The 24955-nt window shown below is 44.0% G+C and overlaps 1 pseudogene across 1 annotated transcript in view; it reads right to left on the bottom strand.

Moving 5' to 3' along the window:
* LOC104601213 (ATP-dependent zinc metalloprotease FTSH 9, chloroplastic-like) overlaps positions 1-24955 on the bottom strand; it is a 47624-nt pseudogene that overhangs the window by 5771 nt on the left and 16898 nt on the right. Inside the window, exons 10-11 of the transcript XR_016082541.1 lie at positions 19525-19650; positions 14183-14657 (exon numbers count right to left, since the gene is read on the bottom strand). The product of XR_016082541.1 is annotated as an ATP-dependent zinc metalloprotease FTSH 9, chloroplastic-like (transcript). The remainder of the gene's footprint in view (positions 1-14182; positions 14658-19524; positions 19651-24955) is intronic.

The raw sequence follows: 24955 nt of genomic DNA, 5'->3' as shown, positions 1-24955 counted from the left end.
TAAACTAAGCCGGTGGATGATCCAGAATACGTACCTCGAGCTCGATGTAAGCGCCATATCCACTTCGCGCATAACTCAGGAGATGGCTAATGCTGCTGACGCCGAGCCAGACTCCGAGGGCGAGGCGGGGCCTTCGGGTTTTGTCGAAGTGCCTTTTGATGACGAAGAAATAGCTCCGGGCTTGTAATTTTTTTTTTTTTTTTTTTGTACTGCCCTACTTTTGGAATGGAATGATTTGTTTAAGTGCTGGCTATTCTCTCCCGAACTGAGCATATTTGCTGAACTTCATGTATTTGCCGAACTGACTATTCGTCCGATCTGTTTTCTGCCTGCGTTAACCGCACTCGCGCGGACTGTTTTCTTCGCTTGCTTGTGCCGAGATTCCTTCGTTAGCTCGGCATCCTAGCCCGTAGGCTTTGGTGGTGATTTTACCCACTTTGCTTGGCGATCTATAGGTAGTATCGCCTTAGGTTAACAATGTTCCATGCTCGGTGTACTTGTTTTCTCTCTAGGTTTTCGAGCTCGTATGCCCCCCCGAGTGCTTTCTTTACTCTGTAGGGTCCTTCCCAATTTGGTCCAAGTTTCCTTACGCCGGGTTCGGGTACCATGACCTTACAGAGAACCAGGTCGCCGACGCGGAAGTTCCTCTTCTTTACTCGCGCGTTATAATACCGAGCTACCTTTTGTTGGTAGGCCGTAGTTCGGATGTGCGCGAGGTCTCTCACCTCGTCCAGTAGGTCGAGGTTGGTGCGTAACTCGTCTTCGTTTGTCTGCTCGTCGTATGCTTCTAGTCGCAGCGTAGGTACTTCGATTTCCGCCGGGATTACCGCCTCGGTGCCGTAGGTGAGGTTAAAGGGGGTCTCTCCTGTGGCGGTTTTTTCCGTGGTTCAGTGAGCCCATAGAACACTTGGTAGCTCGTCCGCCCACAACCCTTAAGCTCGGTCTAGTCGTGCTTTCAGTCCGCGGAGGATGGCTCTGTTCATTACTTATGTTTGGTCATTTGCCTGCGGGTGTGCGACCGACGTGAAGTTCTGACTAATTCCCATACTTTGGCACCATTCTTGGAATTTGATATCCTCGAACTGTTTGCCGTTGTCGGAGATTAGTACCCGAGGTAGCCCGAAGCGACATACTATGTTCTTCCAAAAGAAGTTCTGTATGTTTCGGGCTGTAACTATTGCCAGAGGTTCAGCTTCTATCCACTTTGTGAAGTAATCTACTGCCACCACTAGGAATTTTCTCCCGCTTGTCGCTAGTGGGAATGGCCCCAGAAGGTCGATGCCCCATTGGGCGAAGGGCCATGGACTGGTGAGGTATTTGAGGTCGGTAGCGGGCTGATGGTGGATATTGGCATGCTTCTGACACTTGTCGCATTTTCTGACGAGCTCGATGGCCTCTGTCTTCATCGTTGGCCAGTAGTATCCTTGTCGAAGTGCTTTTTGGGTGAGGGCTCTGCCCCCCAGGTGTCCGCCGCACAAGCCTTCATGAGTGTCGCAGAGTACGAGCTCGGCTTCGGCAGGGCGCAAGCATCGCAGGTAGGGGAGCGTGTAGGATCGTCGGTACAACCGTTCGTCTATTATGACGTATTTGGCTGCCTAGTGCTGCACCCTCTTGGCTGCGTTGCGGTTCGCGGGGAGGGTTCTGTCTAGTAGGAAGCTCGCGAGTGGGTCGGTCCAGCTCGGCTCTGCTTCAGAGACGGGAGCGACCTCTTCTGCCCCACCGAGAATGCTGGGCCGAGGTAAGTCCTCTACGTACACAGTTCTCATGGCATTGTGGCTCGTGCTGGCTAATCGGGACAGGGCGTCGGCCTCAGTGTTCTCTGACCTCGGGATTTGCTTGATGAAGTGTGACTGGAAGTTGAGCAGAGCCTCCTTTACCTTTGCCAAGTATGCAATCATTGTGAGCTCGCGCGCTTCGTATTCGCCTGTAACTTGGTTGACCACGAGCTAGGAATCACTGCAGATAACTACGTGCTTTGCTCCGACCTTGTGCGCTAGGTTCAGCCCGGCTATCAGTGCCTCGTACTCTGCCTCATTGTTGGATGCCGCGAACTCAAAGCGTAGTGCGTATTCCAACTTTGTTTCGCTCGGGCCGCGTAGCACTATCCCAGCCCCGCTGCCTTGCTGGTTCGAGGAGCCATCTACGTGAAGGATCCAGGGCTCCTCATCCCAGTTCGCGCTTGGTCTAACCAGGAGAGACGCTACCCTAGCTGCTACTTCATGGGGTTCGGACTCGATTGGCTTGGGAGCTCCGAGCTCGCCCGAACTGGGGATCTCGGGCTCAGGGGCTTCGAGGCTAAACGTGCATTCTGCGATAAAATCCGCCAAGGCTTGGGCCTTAATAGCAGTTCTTGGCTTGTACTAGAGGTCGTACTCACTGAGTTCGATGGCCCATTTCGTCAGTCGACCGGAAACCTCGGGTTTGAGTAAAACTTGTCTCAGAGGTTTGTTGGTCAGGACGATGACGGTGTGAGCCTGGAAGTACGGGCGGAGTTTCCAAGCTGCTATCACCAGTGCATATGCTAGCTTTTCTATCTGCGGGTACCTTGTCTCTGCTCCCTGCAAAATTTTACTAACATAATATATGGGTCGTTGGACCCGGTCTGTTTCCTTTATTAGTACCGAACTGACCGCCTTGTCGCTTGCCGAGAGGTACAGTTCTAAGACCTCGCCCTCCTCGGGCCTGGCTAAGGTTGGCACACTGGCAAGGTAACCTTTTAGCTCGTCAAACGCGAGCTGGCAGTCTTGGGTCCACTCGAACCCTTTGCCATTGACTGCTTTAAAGAAAGGTAGGCAGCGGTCTGCTGACTTGGACATGAAGCGGCTTAGAGAGGCTATGCGGCCGTTTAGCCTCTGAACTTCTTTTACTTTCCGAGGTGGTCTCATATCTAGGATGGCTTTTATTTTGTCCGGGTTGGCCTCAATACCGCGCCGATTGACAATGTAGCCTAGGAATTTGCCCGAGGTGGCGCCAAAGACACATTTGTTGGGGTTCAATTTCATGCTAAACTGACGGAGGATTTGGAAGACAAAATCTAAGTCTTGTATTAATTCTTGTGAAAACTGTGTCTTGACGACCATGTCGTCTACATAACACTCTATCTTCGTGCCAATCAGGGGCCGAAACAGCCTATTTACAAGTCTTTGGAAGGTCGCCCCGGCATTTTTTAATCCGAAGGGCATGACCTTGTAACAGTATAGACCGAACTCGGTTATGAAGCTGGTTTTTTCCTCATCGGACTGGTCCATCCGGATTTGGTTGTAGCCTGAGTAGGCGTCCAGGAAGCTTAGCAACTCATGTCCCGAGGTCGCGTCCACTAGGCGATCAATTCTGGGGAGGGGGAAGCAATCTTTCGGGCAAGCTCGGTTCAGATCGGTGTAGTCGACGCACATGCGCCACTTACTGTTCGCCTTTTTTACCAGCACAGGGTTGGCCACCCAGCTCGGGTAATGGACTTCCCTTATGAAGTCTGCTGCGAGGAGCTTCTCGACCTCCTCGTCGACCGCCCTCCAGCGTTCAGGGGCTAAGTTGCGTTTCTTCTGTCTAACGGGTCTGACTACAGGGTCAGTGCTAAGTTTGTGAGTTATAAGGCCAAGGTCAATACCGGGCATATCGGCCGCGGACCATGCAAAAATATCTAAATTTTGAAGTAAAAAACTCACTAGGTCGGTCCGTAGGGGTTCCTCGACGGAAGCACCGATCTGGAGTGTGCGAGCTGGGTCCGTAGGTGAAGTCGGGATTGCGACTGTTTCCTCTGTGGGCGAAGCTCGTTCCTCGCCTTGCTCCGCAGGCCACTCCAGTTCGAGGTCGTCAGCTGCCTTGGTTTTTCCCTTCAGGGTGGCAACATAACACTTGCGGGACTCGAGCTGGTCGCCCCGCGCTACCCCCACACCGAAGTCCGTAGGGAACTTCATGGCCAAATAGTAGGTGGAGACCACCGCCCGTAGGATATGCATGATCAGCCGCCCTATTATGGCATTGTATGGGGAGGGGGTCGCGACCACCAGGAAATCATGGTTGAGTCTGACCGCACAAGGCCATGTGCCGACTTCCACAGGTACTGTTATTTTTCCGAGGGGCCTGACTTCCTCTCCGCTGAAACCCACCAGGGGAGTGTTCGCGGGCTTCAGTTCGCTCCTCTATAACTGTAGCTGGTCAAATGCTGATTTAAAGAGGATGTCCGCCGAGCTGCCCGAATCTACGAGTACGCGTCTGACCTCGAAGTCGCTGATCCTTAGTTTAATGACAAGCACGTCATCGTGGGGATAGCGAACTCCTCGCGCGTCGTCCTCCGTGAAGAAGATTGGTTCTTCGGTCTTTGGTCTCTTTGGAGGGTTCCGCTCCTCGAGGGCCGCTTCGCGAACTGAAGTCCGGGCTGCTGCCGAGGTACACCCTGCTACCACCGAACCTCCCACAATTACATGGATGGTTCCCCGAACTGGCCTCTCCACTGGAGGCTGTCGCTGCAATGGTTCAGCAGGCCTGCTGCTAGATTCGGGGGCATCCTTTTTGAAAGCTAAATTACTGTAGCCGAAGTAGCAGAAAAGAGAAGAAGAAGAAGAAGAGATGCAGGAATGTCGAACTTTCTACTCAGTCGACAGTACTATTATTTATATTATGGTGTAGTACAATGTTACATGAAATGACTGGGATGCCCCTGATTAGTGATGGGACACTCAGACAACTTAAAACACTAAACAGACTTAGGCCCATTAACACAGGCCCAATACATAACAACTTAAACTCAAATACAGGCTAATAAGAACTCTTATCAGCCGAACCATCCATACATACAAAACCTTCAACCTAACACTCCCCCTCAAGCTAAGCATGGATGTCAATCATGTTTAGCTTGCCAAGAAGGTCCATGAACTTTGCTGCAGCCAACCCTTTAGTCAATACATCTGCAATTTGCATCTCAGATCGAGTATAAGGCACACAGAGTTCACCCGAGACAATTCTTTCTCTAGCAAAGTGCCGATCAATCTCAATATGTTTTGTCCTGTCATGCTGCACGGAATTGTTGGCAATGTTGATGGCAGCTTTATTGTCACAATATAGCCTGAGAGGACCTTCAGCCTTAATGCCAAGTTCATTAAGAAGAGTTCTGAGCCATAAGAGTTCAGCAACCCCGTGGGCCATAGCCCGATATTCTGCTTCTGCACTTGATCTAGCCACTACATTCTGCTTCTTACTATGCCATGTGACCAGGTTTCCTCCCACAAATGTACAGTAACCCGAGGTTGACTTCCTGTCTCCAACAGACCCAGCCCAATCTGCATCAGTGTAGGCTTCAATTTCAATTCTATTGTTTTTCCTGAAGAGAATTCCCTTCCTTGGACAAGTCTTCAAGTACGTGAGAATCCTTTCAACTGCTTTCATATGAGGGATCTTTGGAGAGTGCATAAATTGACTGACAACATGCACAGCATAAGCAATATCTAGCCGAGTGAGGGATAAATATATCAGCTTTCCTACCAATTTTTGGTATCTCTCTCTATCACAGTAGTCCTCCCCTACTGATTCTTGCAGGCCATGATTCTGTTCTATTGGAGTATCTGCTGGCCTGCACCCCATCATGCATGTTTCCTCTAGGAGGTCAAGAATATACTTCCACTGACATATGTAGATTCCCTCTCTTGACCTGGCAACTTCAATCCCAAGAAAATATCTCAAATGACCCAAGTCTTTGATCTCAAATTCCGAAGCTAGAAACTCCTTCAGTCTTCTTATCTCTTCCAAGTCATTCCCGGTAATTACCATATCATCCACATAAACAATGAGTGCAGTAAGTATGCTATCCTATCTCCTTATGAACAAGGTATGGTCTGCACCACTCTGAGTGTACCCCACTTTCTTCATGGCCCCACAGAGCCTCTCAAACCATGCACGGGGAGATTGCTTCAACCCATATAATGCTTTCCTCAATTTGCACACCTTTCTACTAAAGTCATAGCCTGGTGGAGGTTCCATAAATACCTCTTCATGAAGGTCACCATTTAAGAAGGCATTCTTCACATCCAGCTGATGAAGTTCCCATGAAAAATTTGCTGCTAGTGACAATAGAACCCGAATTGTGTTGAGCTTTGCTACCGGGGCAAAGGTTTCTTTGTAGTCAATCCCTTCTTTTTGAGTAAACCCCTTTGCCACAAGTCTGGCCTTGTACCTTTCAATGGACCCGTCCTCCCTGTGCTTTACAGTAAATACCCACTTGCACCCAACAGTGGTCTTCCCCTCTGGCAGATCCACTAATTCCCAAGTTCTTGCTTTCATTAGGGCTTTCATCTCTTCATTCATAGCTTCTTTCCACCTTGGATCAGACACAGCCTCTGAGTACCTAGAAGGAACACGCACAGAGGAAAGAGCAGACACAAAGGAGTGATAGGCAGGAGATAAATGTGAGTAAGAAACAAAATCGGCAATGGGGTGCCGGGTGGTGCAAGAGCGGATAGGCTTACGGAGAGCAATAGGAAGATCCAAATCAGAAGTATGAGAGTTGAAATTACCTTGGATTGTAGAGACAGATTGATCCGAGTCCAACTGATTGCTGTCATGAGGTTGAGGACCCCTTTTCCTTCTGTTGTATGTAAGTATCTCTTTTTGTTGCCTACTGGAGCCTTCAAGAACATCTGCAGCATCAGGAGAGGTAACCGGCACAGTGGGAGCCTCACTGGGTTGACCCGGAATGTCACAACAAGGAGTAGGAGGAGAGGATGGAAGACCCGAGGTAGATAGGGGAACAAAAAAGGAGGGAGAATGAGAATCCTCTTCCATCCCACTAGTCTCCCCCTGAAGAGGATTCTGAGAAGACTGAAAATAGGGTTGAGACTCAAAGAACACCACATCTCTGGTGACATACTTTCTCTTGGAGACAGGGTCATAACACTTGTAACCCTTTTGTGTAGGAGAGTACCCCAAGAATATTCCCTTTGTAGCCTTAGGATCTAGCTTAGTCTTCTTTGGATCCTTCACATGTATGAAACATATACAGCCAAAGACCCGAGGAGGAAGGGGAAAGTCTGGAAGAGTGGGGCACAAAACAGAGAAAGGGGTTTTCATACCCAACACCTTAGATGGCATCCGGTTTATCAGATATGATGCAGAAAGTACAGCTTGAGACCAGTATTGCTTGGGGACTTTGTGTTGGAATAGTAAGGCTCGAGCTGTCTCCAATAGATGTCTATTCTTGCGCTCAGCAACTCCATTCTGCTGAGGAGTATAAGCACAGGATGACTGATGTAGTATGCCAGCATCTTCTAGGAATAAGTTCAAGGATTTTTCAAAGTATTCAGCAGCATTGTCTGACCTGAATTGCTTAATCTTCTTATTAAACTGTGTTTCAATCATCTTGCAAAATGCCATGGTTATCCGTGGTACTTCATCCCGTCCTTTTAACAGGTAGATCCATGTACAACGAGAGTAGTGGTCAATAAAACTGATAAAGTACCAGAAGCCATCAAAGGAAACAATGGGTGAAGGGCCCCAGACATCAGAATGAACCAAATCAAAAGGAGCACAAATTTCATTGCTGGAAATTGGATACACAGTTCTACATTGTTTTGACATTTGACATACTTCACAGGTTAGACTCTGACTTGGAATGCCCTTAAACAATTCGGGAAACAACATTTCTAATGAGGAGAAAGACACATGACCTAGCCTAGCATGCCAAAGATGCAGCTTAGCTATTGACTCCACACTTTCCGGATTACTAGCAGCAGATGCTTGTAAGGCTGAGCCGATGTCTGCATCAAGGTAGTAGAGGCCTCCATACTCATGACCGCACCCAATCGTTCTCCTTGTCAATCTGTCCTGGAAGACACAATGAGTAAGAAAAAAGGTTATACTACAGTTCAAATTTTTGGTAAGTTTTGAAACAGACAAAAGATTTGAGGTAAGACTGGGAACATGTAAAACTGATTTAAGAGAGAGGTCCTTGCTTAGGTCAACAATTCCCTTTCCAGAGATAGTGGAGAAAGACCCGTCAGCAACTCTCATCTTATCCTGACCAGACAACAAATGATATGAAGAGAATAGGGAAGACATATGTGTCATATGGTCAGTAGCACCGGAATCAATAACCCAAGAAGTAGAGTCAATAGAGCCAGTGGCACTGAAGGTAGAGGCTGTACCTGATCTAGCAAGAGATGTAGAAGCAAAAGAATTATTTCTTAGACGGGCTAATGCCCTACTAAGGATCTCAACCTCACTAGCAGAGAAGCCCAATGTACCAGTTCCAGAGGAATCAACAACCTGTCCCATAGGAGAAGAAGACACTATTGGTGTATTTTGTGAGTTGTCATCATTGTTGCTGGTGACAAAATTCCCACTTGCCGCAGGCCTGTTATCTCTAGAAGAAACATCTCTGGGTATTGAAGACATCTTCACTGCAGCCACTGTGTAGGTGACACTGATTGAGACTAGCCGAAGCAGTTCTGAAGGTTCTGAACCAGTTCTGGAGCAGATCTGATTAGCTGAAATGACCACAACAGGTTCTGACAGCACTCGACACAGTTTCAGACTTGCCGAGACTGTCACAGTTCTGAAACAGTTCAGTTACAACAGCAAGCAAGGAGTTCTGGGCTGGTAACCGACCTGAAGCTAAGGGTTCTCAACTATTGTGCTATGCAGACTCCACTTGAACTTTGAGTACTGCAACTGTAAAGAGAGTGCCCTTCCTTGCGGCCAATACTAGGACTGCTGACATCAGTCCTCAACTAGGGTTCACAGTGCTGAACAATCTGGAGCTGGCATCTCCCTAGGTAATCTCACAGCAGTGGTGAGGGGTTTCGGACTGATAACCACCCTGAACTTGGAGCTGTTTGCCACATTGCTATGATGGTAGAAGTGTTCACAGTGCTGGTAGAACACTAGATAGACTTCACTTGGGCTGAACCAAAAACTGCAACAGTTCGGGTACAGTAGTGAGTGAACAGTTCGAGGCCGCAACAGTAGCAAGTGAACAGTGGGCTCTGTAGAAGAAGCTAAGTCTGTGCGAGTTTTGCTGGAGCACCGAAGCTGTAACTGTAGAAGTAGCTAAGCCCCTTTCGGCTAGTGCTAGGACTGCTGAAATCAGTCCTCAACTAGGTCTGTCCTACACAGACCTCTCTTAGTAGCCAAATAGCTACTATTTGCTGGAAATAACCTAGTAGGACATCTACTTCTGGGTCTTACTTCCCTTGAGTCCCACAACCAAGAGAAACCCTAGGTTCGAACTTGCTTTACTCTTACACCCCTAGGTCTTCTCTACAGCAACCCAGAAAAGGGAGAGAGAAGATGAAAAGACAACAAGAGAAGAGAGTGTGTGCCGGCTGAAACCAGGAAGAAGCTAATGCTCTGATACCATGAAAGCTAAATTACTGTAGCCGAAAGTAGCAGAAAAGAGAAGAAGAAGAAGAAGAGATGCAGGAATGTCGAACTTTCTACTCAGTCGACAGTACTATTATTTATATTATGGTGTAGTACAATGATACAGGAAGTTACCAGAATGCCCCTGATTAGTGATGGGACACCCAGACAACTTAAAACATTAAACAGGATTAGGCCCATTAACAAAGGCCCAGTACAGGACAACTTAAACTTAAGTATAGGCTAATAAGAACTCTTATCAGCCGAATACTCATACATACAAAGACTTCAATCCAACACTTTTCGTGCTCCCCTGGCCGATCTGCCTTATTGTTATTAGTGTTGTGTTGTACAAAGTTTCTCAAGTATCAGCGATGGATGAGCCCCTCTATCTCGTCCCGGAGATTATTACACTGCTCGGTAGTGTGACCATGGTCCCTATGGAAACTACAATACAAATTCTTATTTCTTTCGTTCGGATTTCCCTTTAGGCGAGGTGGCCACTTCACGTATGGGACGTCCTTGATCGTCATTAAGATCTCGGTCCGCCTTGTGTTCAGTGGCGTGTAATCCGTCCGAACTGCTAGGGGAGCTCGGAACGACTGGTTCGGCTTCGGCTCTCGGGCCGGGTTTTTCCGGTCAACTGGGTTAGAGGGCTCGCCTTCCCTCTTTCTTTTCTCGTTTCCACCCTCGGTTCGTTGGTTGATTTCTTCCTCTGTCCTCATGAACTTGTCCGCGAGCTTGAGGAATTCGGCCACGGTTGCGGGCTGGTTAGCTACCATGTGCCATTTGAATTCTTTGTGCGTTACCCCTCTTTTTGCCGCCGCGAGCTGCACCGCGGGGTCTAACCGCGGTATCTGCAAGCATGCTTCATTGAATCGCTTGATGTAGCCCCGTATGGATTCTCCTTCTCTTTGGACTACTCCGAAGATGCTTTCCTCTGCTCTGGGGCACCGTTTGCTGGTGACAAAATGTGCGGTGAAGACCTACACGAACTGAGCCCAACACTTTATCGACCCGGGGGCCAGGTTCCTGTACCAGGTGCGGGCTACCCCCTTGAGGGTGGTGGTGAAGGCCATGCACATGCATGATTCGCTGGCCCTGGCGAGGTGCATTTGGGACTGGAAGGCATCAACGTGGTCGTTGGGGTCGAAGGACCCGTCGTACTTGTCCAGAGGTGGGAGCTTGAAATCTCTGGGCAAGGGGACCGCCAGGAGTTCTAATGCGAGGGGGGAAGGAACTGAGAGAATCGGGGCAACTCCTACCTTGTCCGAGCTCATCTCTTCTTTGCCTCTGAGCTCTGACAGGACACGGGTGGCGGTTCGACGACTTCGCCGGCGCCTTCGCTGTTGAGTGGGCCTTGTACTGGCGCTGCTGGCCTCCGTGTTGCCGAGCTCAATGGGCCCGGAATGCTGGTAGTCTGCTGCTGCCAGTGCGCCGAATCGGTTTTCCGTGAGTGGGAACTCGGTCTTGGAGCGCCGAGGTGCCGATCTCGCGGGCGAGGTTCCCGACCCGCCTGCGAGCTGCGAGGCGGGGATGACTTTTTTCTCTCTTCGGCCTGGGGACGAGGCCTGGCTGTTAGGGGGGTTCTGGGGCCTAGAGGCCTTTCCTTGGTAGGGGCGCCCATCCTGCGGGGAGGCCTTGATCGGCCTCGGAGCAGGGTGGCGAGGTGGAAGTAGTGGTTGGTTCAGTGGCAGTTGGGGGAACTGCTGTTGATAGTGATACTGGGAGATGTTGTGCAGCACTTGGTGCTGGTGAAGCTGGTGTTGCTGGAACTATTGCATTTGGGCTTGCATTGCCCGCATGCACTGCATCAGGTCGGTTCAGTAAAGGTTGTCTCAATAGGGGGAGGAAAGGGGATGCTTGTGGCAGGAAGGTTTACGGGCGCCACTGCTTGTGGCGCATTCAAACTGGGGATTCCATCCAACGAAAGGGGGATGGTGAACTGTCCAATGCACACCACGGGAACTTGAAGCTGTTCCCCGGTGGTGTTTGTCTCCGTGCCGCGTCCGGCGTTGCTGGAAGAGGCCATGAATGTTGGGTTTTTTGAAGAAGAAAAGGGGGTATGAGAGTTTGGAGGGAGGCTTTTTGAAGCGTTTCCCACAGACGACGCCAATTGATGATGCGCAATCTGGCCGATCCTAGCTGTCAATGACCTTGCTTCTGAATCGAGTAGCGGGGGACTTGAAACGGAGGAGATGAAGAAGCTCCGGGGAGAACCCGGTGTAAAGGCTCCAAAGCTTAAGTTAGAATCCTTCAAAGGCAAGATAAACCAGATAGCGCAAAGTTTGCATACCTCCTCTTTGGGGGTGGAGAGCCTTTTATAACCACCTCGCGCACTCACTCCTAGACTCCTGTCAGGTCGGGAATGAGTATTTCCGTGCTTCTGCCAGTTCGGGCGTCATCGCCTCTACTGGGGCAGAACCGTCACTGCTCCTTTTGTCGGAGCCGTCTCTGTAACTGGAGGCAGTGGTGACAGGTGACGGTGGCAGGTGGCCGTTGGAAATGCGGCCGTCAAGCGTCAGATCCCAAGTCATTCAGGTGCGCCGCCCCTGGATACGGACTCCTTCGGTGTCAGGTACGGCGTGGTTCGTCCAGTTCAATGCTCCAGAAGCAAAGTGCCTGGAGCGGTTCGTGAGGCAAAGTTTCGAGTTCGGATAAGGGGGGCCCCGAACTGTCATAAGACGGGCCAGTTCGGGTCTATGCTTTGTGTGACTCGGGGTCAAAAGGGGGAGTTCGGGCTCCTCGCAGGGAGTCCGATCGCTAAGTAGGGAGTTCGGGCACCTTGCAGAGAGTTCGACCACTAAGTAGGGAGTTCGGGCACCTTGCATAGAGTTCGACCACTAAGTAGGGAGTTCGGGCACCTTGCAGAGAGTTCGGATTCCTTGTAGGGAGTTCGGGTTCAGTAGGGAGTTCGGGCCCCTTGCTAGGGAGCTCGGACCTGCTGGTCCCTTCCCTTTGGCGTTTGTACCCTCGGTACGCTGTTTTAAGTGCTGAGCTACTTGCCTTTTTTGCCACGTGCCATGATTTGTGAGGTTGGGCCAAATCTTCCTTCATCAACTTCCATGCCCAACTACTCAATAAAAAGGGCAAAGTTCATGTGGAGATGTATAAGGGCTGTAGTTTGTTGGACTGTTTGGGAGGAGAGAAATTCACGGATTTTTCTAGATAAAGAGAGAAGCTTGGAAGTAATATTGGAGATTATTCATATTAGGGTGATACATTGGTTAAAAACTTTGGAATTGTTTGCTGATTTCTCAGTTGATGAGATGCCAATGAATTAGAAGGAAATTGCAGAATCAACTTCAGCTAAGAAAGCTTTGAGTTCTTGTTGGACCCCTCCACCAAGCGGCTTTATCAAACTGAACTTTGATGGCAGTAGTTTGGGCAATCCAAGGCCCTCCGGAATAGGGGGAGTGATAAGAGATGAAAAAGGGAATCTGTTAGCTATGTATTCTGGTCCAATTGGAGTCGAAGACTCCTTGAGGGCTGAGATACTAGGAGCTCTTGAAGGGGTACAAAGGGTCAAAGACATGCATATTAAGAAATTGATCATAGAAGGTGATTCTGAAATTGTAGTGAACTGGTTAAAAGAAGGCAATTCCAATCTCTGGAACTAAAGCAATGAAAAGAGAAATTTTAAGTGGCTGAGTAAGGACATGGAAGTTAGTTGTATATGGGTAAAGAGAAGTCCAAACTCATTGGCAGATGGCTGTTTTGTAATTGATTTACGATTTGGGTGTACATTGATGTATTAGGGAGTTAAGATTTTTTAGCTCCTTAAATATGTACTTTCTCAATCTTTAATAAAATTCACTGTTATTGATCCAAAAAAAAAAAAACAAGTTGTGGGTAGACAAAAAGTCCACAGAAACCCACTAATTACAATACAGACCCAAGCTTAACCCAACAAAGAAATTCATTCAGACAAGCCCCAAAGGACCCAAAGGATATCCCACTAGCTATAACATAGCCCAGAACATAGATTGCTTTGAACTCCTTGCTTAGCTAAACCTGAAGTGATCTTAGTGACCAGTGAGGATCTCAGTAAGAGGATCACAACTCAGACAAGTCCTAGTCTCTGTAGAGTGTGGTTCGTTCTTGGTCTATGTATTTTCTTATTGGTTTGGCACCAATCCTATCCTGTCTTGGACCAAACCCGATCTATCAACAGGCCTATACAGGACTAACCAAACCTACTTTGTTACTTGATAGTCCTTTATAGATGCAAAATCAACCTACTCACTATTCTGCCCCTCTTCTTGTATGCTAAAATTTAGGGCAAGCTTTTTTTTTTGGTACTTGATGATACGCACCACTAATAACCCCCCTTCCCCAATGTCGGTGGTTGTGGGAATTGAATCCGCGTCTATGCTGGAGTGAACTAGCTAACATACCAACTGAGCCACCCCTCGGTTTTTAGGGCAAGTTGGGTACCCAATTTAAAGATATCACACTGCATTGGGCCTGGGTGTCCAGGCAAGGCCCATTCCAATTTTTTACAAAATCCTCCCTGCCCCAGTTGCACCCCTACTCTAAATCAATTAGGGTGACTTTTTGCATATGTCTCTCATCACCAAAGTGTTTCCAATGCATCCATATCAAATTATCAATGTTAGATGAGGCTAGGTATGTAACAAAAGACTATAACTTTAGGACAAGTCTCATCATAAAAACAGAGCTTCCCACGGCTCACTTCCAAATAAATGCATCAACCAACTACTTGTTATGCTACACTGGTCTAAAAATTGTTGTTACAATCACATAAATGTGATAAAATTTAACATAGAAACTTCCTAGATATAACAGAAGAGGATGCTGCATGACCATGTACCTTCTAAATGGGCACCAAGTCCATCCAACACGGTAGGATTAGCACGGATGACTGAAAGTGCTACCTGCTATATAAACTCTTAAATCAATTCTTGCAATAAATAAAGGTAAAAAAAGAAAAATGACTCTCTAAAATAAGTAAAAGGAAAGACCTGATCTCTTCCCCAAGGAAAAGACCCTCCTGATTCATCAAGGCCACCACTAGAGAGTGCTGCTAATGATATTGGGCCTATTGTCTGATTAAGACCATATTCAGCTACTGCTTTATATGCCATATCCGTAGCTCGTCTTATATCATCAAGTGCACCACTTGATACACGACCTGAATAAATAACTTCTTCTGCAGCACGTCCTCCAAGAAGAGTAACCAACCGGCCACGCAACTCATCAATGAAGAGCAAGTATCTATCCTCATTGGTGGGAGGAGTATATGTGAAGCCCAATGCCCCTCCAGATCTGGGCAATATGTTTAGTTTCTAATGACAATTGCAAATAGTTAGTTATATATAAAGATAAGCCTCATGCAGGACCTATCGAAGGCTACAAAATTAAGTACATATTTTATCTAGAAGTCCAGCTCATTAAGCTTTTAAGTTTCAGAAATTTCTGTCATTTCAGAACCTTGGTGCATAATGAAACTTTCCAAAATTTGTTTGAAATCCAGACAAATGTTTTGTTAAATTATAATTTTTATTGATTTTTATATTATTTCTACTATATTTATATTATATATGGTATTGATCTATATTATTTTAATAAAATTCCAAAATTCCAGGCAAACTAAATGGCCAATTTTGGCCGAATAATTATGCCCAGTAAATTTTACATATCATGCAAATAGTGTTGTCCAAGTTCTATGTCTGAAGAGTGGAAAAAGCACAAACCATATTCTATATTGATTTGTCAGTTTACCACTCAGGCACAGAACCGTTTTTTCCTCCTTTTTGGAGCTTCTTGGATGGCACCATCAAATGCCATACAACTATTTTCCACAAAATTAATTACTCGTTATATAAAAGGCAAAAAATATTGTGGCATTGTACAAAGGCTGTCGTCCTTTGGTGTCTATGGGGTGAGAAGAATACTAGAATACTTGAAAATAAAGAACTATATGTTCATTCTTTGAATGATCACCATGGTAAGAGTAGCACGTTGAGTTTTAGCCTGTGAAGAATTTAAAGGTTTCACCGTTAAGATCTGTTGAGAGTATGGCAAAGAGTGGCTGGTTTTTATGCTAGAAATCAGCAAAGACAAATGGAATCGAAGGCTCCTGATTTGGGTAGACCGAAGCTAAACTTTGATGTTGCAGCTTAGGCAATCCAGGCATCTCAGTAATAGGAGTTGTGAGAGATGACAATGGTAATATTTTACTCAGATTTTTGTGAAAAAATGGGCATTGCAACTCCCTAAAGGCCAAACTGTTAACCCTCATTCAAGGCTTGAAGTTGGCAGCCATGCAAAGATGGACAAACTTGATTGTTGACGGGGACTGCTGGGAAGTCATTCTTTGGATGGGAACAGAGGATGAAATACCTTGAACATACATGTCTTCGGCTAGGCAGGCACAAAGACTAGGAAACAACCTGAATAGATCGTTTAGGTTGGTACCAAGGACTGCAAACTGCATAGCCAATGCTCTAGAAAAAAAACAGGGGTGACAACATAGAACTTTATATTGGGACTTCCAGGGCTGGGGAGTGAATTGCAAAGTTTCTGATACACGTTAGTTGTCAAGGTGTTGCTGGCTTTTTATTTCTTCCTTGCTATCCAATTTGGTTAGTAAGGAACCTCCAGCTCTATTGAATACGATCAATTCTATTGACTATAAAAAAGAAGTTGCTTGAAACCAAACTGTCATGAAATTTCACTAACATTTAAAACTATGAAGTTCATCTGGAGTTCTGGACCTACTCAATCTCATGCAATTACAAAAAGTCATGAATAGATTACTTGAAAATCAACCTCAAACAGAGAGAAGACATTTTCAAGTCTATCACCATACTTGGGCAATGGGCCTATATTCTATGTGTCAGAACTTGTCCAGCTTGATTTTGATGTTACTAGAAAGGCCATTTGATTATATATCCAACAAGTAAGATTATGCAATAGCCAATTTATTAACAGAACATGAGTACAAAACACAGTTCTTTAGAATTATTTGAATTTCCTTTTTTCAGGTGACCTAAGATAAGGGGCAGAATCTTGTGGAGAAGTGCCAGAGCAGTAATAGTCTAGACAGTATGGGAGGAGAGGAATGCCAGAATCTTTAATGATAAGGAAAGGAATGAGGAGGCAATCTGGGATTGCATTTTTAGAAGGGCTAGTCTTTGGGCCAAAACTTCAGACACTTTCTCTACAGTATCCTTTGATGACCTGTGGAGGAATTGGGGTGCAATAGTGAGGAGCTTGTTATTAAAGGTCAAGCCTACGATTGATTGGGCTCCTCCAGAAGATGGCTTCATTAAACTCAACTTTGATGGTAGCAGTTTGGAGAACCTGGGTACTTTAGGAGTACGAAGGGTATTCTGAGATGCAAGTGGCAGCATAGTTGCTATGTTCTTGGATCCGCTAGGTGTGGGAGACTCAACCAGAGCTGAGTCTCAAGCTGTTTTGCAAGGAGTACAATTAACTAAGGAGATGAATGTTGACAGGCTACTTATTGAGGGGGACTCCAAGTTGGTTATTAGTTGGCTATGGGTTCTGGAATATGTTGTTTGGGCCTACAAGGAAGAGGTGAAAAAGGTTTAAATGGATTACTTCTAACATGACAATGAGGATACAATTGGAAAGAAGATCAGCAAATGGGCTAGCTGATTGTCCAGATAAGCAAGAGGTACATAAGGATAGCCTTTTCTAGGCTAAAGTGTAATTCTGTGGTTTTTTTTTTTTTTTTGAGGCTGAACCCCGTGCCTCTTTGAGGGAAGCTTACTGTATCACATGCTTGATATGCTTCAATAAAATTTCTTCTTTACTTAAAAAAAGAATTATTTGAATTTCAAAAGAATTAGATTTTAAAGTTTAGAGTGTTAATTTTGGCCAGAATATGCTGGAGAACTTGTTCGATAAGGTAAAGTTTCATTACTTTGAGAAGTTCTCTAAGTTCCCTCAGAGTTTTGACTAGTTTTGAAGTCATCCGCCTAAACACTGAAATTCTATAGAATTCTTTAAGATTAGGGATTACGAATATCTGAATATATAAGGTTCATAGTGTGGATATAAAAGGGAATAGCCCAGTGCATGAGGCTCCCGCCATTGCGGGGACTGAGGAGGGACAGATGTACGCAACCTTACCCCTGCACATACAGAGAGGCTGTTTTCAAGATTTTACCCTATGACTTTGTCTTGTTCAGTATCAACTCGAGATACTTTAGAGATAGTCAATCCTTCAAAATTCTACTATGTGTTCGTTCCTGGTAAACCCTATAGGTGCTGATGCTTTTTTTTTTTTGGTTTTTGACTTCTGATTGTTAAAAAACTGTTTAGCGGTATTTATTATGAAAAATAATGGGTGTATATGGAATCCTAGGTGTTGATTCCTAAGTTATTTTTTTACTACCACTAATGTCTTGATTCTTGATTATTTTGATCCATACCCTAGTTCATCTTTTGCACATTATAATTTCTTTCCTTGTGCAAATTTTCTGGTAGGTGATTTCCTTACAGTGATTGAATGGTACATGGGAACATCTGATTTCCCATAGGTCCTTGTATATATGAGAAAAACCAAGGCTATGGCATCTAGGTTTAACAGCTCATTCAGATTGATACCTAGATTGGCCAATGAGTTTGCGGATGCTTTAATCAAGGATGGGGTTGGAAGATTTGAAGTGCATTGGAGATTTTGGGCCCAGTAGCTGAACAATAGCTTTGCCTTTGTATTTTTTATTATTATTATTATTGTGTATGCTGCCGTTGCATTTTCTCCCTCATCCATCATATCATGTGGATTATTAGGAGTCTGCTACTATTGGGGAAGGGGAGAAGTGTGGGAGGAAGGAGAAGGGAAGGAAGAAGGAATAGTTGATGAAGAGTAGAGAGAGATTGCAGGAAATGTAGAAGGGGGAGTTGGGATCTGACTTTGAAGTTGAAGTCAATATATTGAATGTTAGGGGCTTGAGAGAGGAAAGAAGACATACTGTATTAGTAAGAAAGCAGGGCTGATTTGGAGTTGCATTCCGGGTGTAAGATGTTGGAATTTATGGAAGGAAAGAATTAGAAGAATTTTCAGAGTCAGGGCTTAGAGTTTGGAGAGGATAGTGGCGGTTGTCAGCAAATCTGTTGTTGGCCGGGCTCTAGTACCAGAATTTTGCCAAGCATCCAAAGAAGACATCAGGGATAGGATTGGTGAAGTGTTGGGGATTCAAAGTGCAATCTGGTTTGTTTTGTTTGATTTGTAATTGAGTTTGTTGGCCAGAATCCCTGGTATGTGGGTGTTGCCTTAACACCTGGAGAGGTTGTAGCTTTTTTCTTTTCTAATGATTTTTATTTTTACTATAAAAAAAAACTATTCCTATATTATGAATAATAAAATTCCTCAATCTTGGTTAACAATCAAAAAAACTATTATTTTCTTGGACATGCATTATTTCTAAAGATGGTAAATTTTTGGAGTTGTCTCTTTCTAAAATATAATCATTTTTTTAAGGTAACTACTGTCAAATATAATGTTTTCAAAAAATATAATCGTTAAGTTGAGGTATCTTGCAACCTCAAATATATATCATCATAAGAAGTGGCTTTGTATTTATCTTTCTTAAGGAAATTAAATACTAGTGATATTTTGGGTTTCTTAACTGTATAACTCTCTTATGATAATGGTAAGATTACTAAGACTCCATCACATAACCTATTCAAGGTTAGTTATACTCTGGTCAAGAACCAGTAGTAAGATTTGAGATTTTTCCTGTATATATCCTGGAAACTCCAGACCATGAAACCAGGACACTACCAATCTAGTCAAGTTTCTAGATCCTATTCAAGAAAACCAAGGTAAAAAACTAAATAAGCATCCCAGTTTGATGAGTTTGATTTCCTACTTAATAATACATTTGTGAAACCTATAAAAAAATAATACATCAGTTAATGGTACATAAGTAAACATCAAGATCTAATAATGAGCATCCATATACAGACTTCTTCCAGCAGCCTGCAAAAGGTCCACTTATTGGAAATAGACTCCAATATATAAGGATGACACCTAGGTGGGACTGTGGGAGATATCAAATATTAGGGTTGTAACCACCAGCAAGAAAAATTGTGCATTAGCTGTTTTTAGTGAAGTTGACATAAAAGACTCAGTTTCAAAAATTAGCAAGGAATATAATCCTGTCATTTTATATATACCTCAACACGTGGCTGTCCAGGTAGAAGATTTGCAACAGCAGTTCCAACAACAGCATGACCAGCTTCATGCCGTGCAACTACAGCCTTCTCACTTCCTTGCAATTTTGCATGTTTCTTTTCAATGCCCTAAGGTAAATGTTTGCTCCCAATTATTCAGCAAATAAGAGGCATCAAAATACGCAAAAGCTAGAAAATAAAATCTTTCTTCTCTTCACAAGCATAAATGATAAGCACAAGGTCAAAGTATACAAGGAACTCTTTTTTTATTTTTATGGTAAGAGAGAAGGACCAGTTGAGATTTCGTAATACATGTACTTCTTTTCCAATAACAAAGAATAAATAGGTGCAGCACAATTTTTCTAAAATCATGACTGATCTAATTAGCCAGAATGCAATTTGAAGATTCTGCAATAAATGCCCTTTCCATTGTATAAAGACATAATTTTAAAGCACTAGCTCATTCAAAACTTTTATACTTTTTCTGAATTAAAAAGGAAGGGGATTTATGCATTCCTAATGGGCTTTACCCATCTAGCTGCAGCAAAGGGTCCCGTTTATCATAGTTGTCAAGGTGGCGCCTAGGCGACAAGGCGCCCTTTGAGGCTCGCCTCGCCTAATTGCCAAGCAGTTTTCTACTTCCAACTATAAAATACTTTTTTATTCATTCTTTCTTGAGATTATAATTATAACCCTCAAAGACATAAAAACCTGAACCAATAAGTAAGGAAGAACTTAAAATTTTATATAATCAGCACATTTTCCTCTTCCATATCTTCTTCTTCTTCTTCTTCTTCATCTAGCTGCAGCAAAGGGTCCCGTTTATCATAGTTGTCAAGGTGGCGCCTAGGCGACAAGGCACCCTTTGAGGCTCGCCTCGCCTAATTGCCAAGCAGTTTTCTACTTCCAACTATAAAATACTTTTTTATTCATTCTTTCTTGAGATTATAATTATAACCCTCAAAGACATAAAAACCTGAACCAATAAGTAAGGAAGAACTTAAAATTTTATATAATCAGCACATTTTCTTCTTCCAATAGGATCTAAATCAATTAAGATTTATGTGCCATTCCCAACTCATGCTCATTGTCTCATGCCTCCAATTTAAGGAGCTCACTCCTGCAAGACAACATAGAAGTGTATAGAAAGAGACATTCTAGAATAATTGGGCAAGCTTAGCAAGGGAGATTGGGGTGAGGTTTAATTGGGCAAGAAGATCAACAAATGGTATGGCTGAACCTTTAGCAAAGCAAAGAGTCAATAGGCAAGAGTTGTTTTGGGCCTGTTTATTTGTATCAAAGGGTTCTCCATCCGGCTCTTGGATGGTGGCAGTTGTAACCTTTATCAATTATTATTAATGAAAGTTACCATTTCCCATAAAAAAATGAGACATTCTAGAATAATTTTATGTTTTGTCTTTATTTGCTTTACTTGTCCCTAGGTTAAGGTTTTATATAAGAGTAACCATAGTACTCCAGTACATAAATCTATATAATACCTTTTTCCCAGCATAATGAAACAATTTAGGTTTTTTTTCTTTTCTTAATTTTTTAATAATTTAGTTGTGAGGACATTGTTGATTTTTTTAAGGAGGGTTTCTAACAGTAGGGATACTTGAAATCCAAATTGGAAAACAATACTTAAGACTAACCCCCTATCCCCACCCTTCTTTCCTTTCCATTTAGGCCCTGTTTGGCAACGTTCTGTGAGAACGTTTCTGTCGTTCCCGGTGTTCTCAAGAAGCAGGAATGCGTTTGGTACAAAAAAAATGAAAGAAACAAGCTATTCTTTTTTTTCCCTTGAAAGTCCCCTGCTTTGCCAAGCTATCTGCCACAGAGTTGGCTGATCTCCTTACCCATTTGAATATTACTCCAGCTTCCCTTGCCAAGTAGATTATTTCCCTTATTTGCTGTCTAAAATTCCATACACCCAACTTCTTTGTTTGCAGCCACACTATTAACAATTTAGAGTCCCCTTCCACCTCTAAGTTCTGAAATCCCCATTGCTTGGAGAAGAAAAGCAGTCCCAAAAGAATAAGAAAACTGATTAAAAGAAGGGAAAAAAACAAAGGAGATAGCAGCAGCAAGAAGAAGAAGAAGAAGAAGAGTTTAGTTGTGAGAAGAGTTGTCCGTGCTATCCCTCCTTCCCCAAACCCTTTCATTAAAAAATTAATCACTAATTTTCAGAAATTACAAGTAAGCCCTTAATTGGGCGGCCAGCTAATTAAACAAAATAAAATTGATGTTAACAAGCCCATAAGAGAAGCCCATTAACAAAACAGAACAGAAGAATAAAGAAGAAATAACAATTGTGGGCTATGGGCCATTCGGCCCATCTTCTCTACACTCCCCCTCAAGCTGAGCATAGACGTCAATCATGCCCAGCTTGCATGTATCATGTTGTAGCTTGGCCTTGGAGACTCCTTTGGTAAGAATGTCAGCTAATTGTTCTTCAAATACAATGAAAGGTAGACAAACTTCTCTAGAACCCACTCCTTCTCTGATGAAATTCCTGTCAACTTCAATGTGTTTAGTTCTATCGTGTTGCACAGGATTATGGGTGTTGGAAAACATGGGGTTTCTATTTCTTTCTTTCTATTCTTGTACTTTCTATTTTCTTTTCTTTCTATTTTTCTACCTTCTATTTTCTTTTCTTTCTATTTATTGCAGCAGCTTACTGTATAAATATGCCGATTGGCAATAGAATGAAATACATCAGTATTCTACCATTCCAAAACATGGTATCAGAGCTCTAGGTTTGTCAACCTTGAGATTTTTTTCGGCCTTCATTGCTAGTTTTTCGTGTTTTTTCTCTTCTGGCCTTCAGTGTTGATCTGTAACCAGAAGTGTTCCTTTATTCTCCTTTATTCCGGCCAGTTCTTCCCTCCTTTATTCTCCTTTCCTGCTGGCCTTATTTTTCCTCCATTAACAATGTCCAACATGACTGCAACAAGTGCTCCCGTCCAAACCGATGAAGGAGCAACAAATTCTCATCCTCACATTGGTGATTTGCAGAATATTCAGACAACATATAGACTGAATGGCCAAAACTACTTGAAGTGGTCACAACTAGTGCATACCTATTTGAAGGGAAAAGGAAAAATTAGTCACCTTCTTGGAACAAGGCCAAAGTTGGGCGAGCCAAATTTTGATGCTTGGGACGAAGAGGACTCCATGATTATGTCATGGCTGTGGAGTTCGATGACACCCGAGATTAGTGATACTTGTATGTTTCTTCCCTCTGCAAAGGCTATTTGGGATGTTGTCCGATAAACCTATTCCAAAGCCCATGACACTACTCGTGTCTATGAGGTCAAAGTGAAGACAGTGGCGGCCAAACAAGGGATCAAAAGTGTTACAAAGTATGCAAATCTGCTGCAAAATTTATGGCATGAGCTTGATCATTATCGGGTTCTTGAGACAAAGTGCCCTGATGATGCTGTGATCTTGAAGAATTTTATTGAAAGAGATAGGGTGTATGATTTTTTGGTCGGACTGAATGCTGAATTTGATCAGGTCCGAATACAAATTCTTGGCAAAGAAGAAGTGCCTCCATTGAATAAAGTCATAGCCCTTGTCAGAGCTGAGGAAAGCCGCCGTGGAATCATGCTTGAGCCTAAAGATCCCGAAGGCTCAGCCATGGTGGCAAGGGGAGGAAGTTACAATGGTTCAAAGGGTGAGAACAATCACAACTTGGCTCGTGACACAACTACCTGTGACTCTAACGATAACCTCTGGTGCACCTATTGCAAGAAGTCCAGACACACAAAAGATCGGTGCTGGAAACTTCATGGGAAACCTCCCACATCCAGCAAGGAATGGGGAAATCGAGGAGTTTCAAAAAAAGTTCAACAGGCCCATAATGTCTCCACAACCCCGCAGCAAGAACACTCAAGTCAGGGACCATTTAATGATGAAGAAATTGAAAGGCTAAGGAGCTTCCTGAAATCCTTGAAACCAGGAAGTGGTTCTACCTCTCTTGCTCTCTCAGGTGAGTCTTTATCTCTAGGATTAAATGCCTCGGCTAGTGTTTTTCCATGGATTCTTGATTCTGGAGCTACTGACCACATGACACCCTCTTCACTACATTTTCTCACCTATACACCCTGTCCTAGTAATAGAAAAATTTATGTTGCTGATGGTTCTTTCACCACAGTGGCAGGGATTGGGAATATTCAAATTACTCCATCCCTATTGCTTAAAAATGTGCTTCATGTTCCTAAGTTATCCACTAGCCTTATTTCTATACATAAACTCACCCAGGATGTGAACTGCAATGTTGTATTCTTTCCTTCTTACTGTTTATTTCAGGACCGGGTTTCGGGGAAGAAGATTGGACTTGCTAAGGAAAGGGATGGACTCTACTACCTTGAAGCAACCAGCAAACCATCTCACATTGTTATGCATGTCACACACAAGTCATTCTTATCTACCTCCAATGAAGATTTAATTTGGCATCATCATTTCCATTTCGATCATCCTTCATTTCATGTTTTAAAAACAATGCTTCCTTCCTTGTTTAAAGGAATTAATGTTGAAACCTTTCATTGTGATGTTTGTGAACTTGCTAAGCACAAAAGGGTTTCTTTCCCAATCAGCAATAAAAGATCTTCAACTCCTTTTTATTTGATTCATTCGGATATATAGGGCCCTTCTCAAATTCCCAACATTACTGGTTCTAGATGGTTTGTCACCTTTATTGACGATTGCACTAGGGTCACATAGATCTTTCTTCTTAAGTCTAAATCTGATGTGGGTAACATTCTTCCCAACTTTCATAACATGGTCCAAACTCAGTTTGGTGTGAGAATTAAAAGGTTTCGATCTGATAATGCTACAGATTATTTTAATCAGAAATTTGTCCCCTTTTTTTCAGAAAGAAGGCATTGTGCATGAATCCTCCTGTGTTAACACTCCCCAACAGAATGGGATAGCTGAGAGGAAAAATGGCCATCTTGCGCAAACCACCCAAGCCTTTCTCTTTCAAAACCGGGTGCCAAAACAATATTGGGGAGAAGTTGTCCTTACTGCTGCATACACCATAAACAAACTACCATCTAAAGTTCTTGACAACCGAAGCCCAATACAAGTCCTTTCTCAATTCTACCCTGATATTCGAACCTCAAATAATCTCACACCAAGAATTTTTGGCTGCACTGCCTTTGTTCATGTCCATAATAAGGGAAAATTGGATCCACGAGCAATCAGGTGTGTCTTCTTGGGATATTCCCCAACTCAGAAAGATTATAAATGTTATCATCCAGCCACCAGAAAATTTTACACCTACACCGATGTCACATTTGAGGAGGGACAATCCTTTTCCACTCAACCTTATCTTCAGGGGGAGCCCTCATTAATGGAAGATAAGGCCTCGGATCTACTCTCCTTAGATGTATTACCCTCCTCATAGTCATCCAACCGTCAAGAATCACAT

The sequence above is a fragment of the Nelumbo nucifera genome, chromosome 2 (assembly GCF_055504915.1).
Source record: "Nelumbo nucifera cultivar China Antique chromosome 2, China Antique-T2T, whole genome shotgun sequence".
Lineage (NCBI taxonomy): Eukaryota > Viridiplantae > Streptophyta > Magnoliopsida > Proteales > Nelumbonaceae > Nelumbo > Nelumbo nucifera.
Note: the sequence above shows the minus strand (reverse complement) of the source record. Positions and strands in the feature narration are given on the sequence as shown.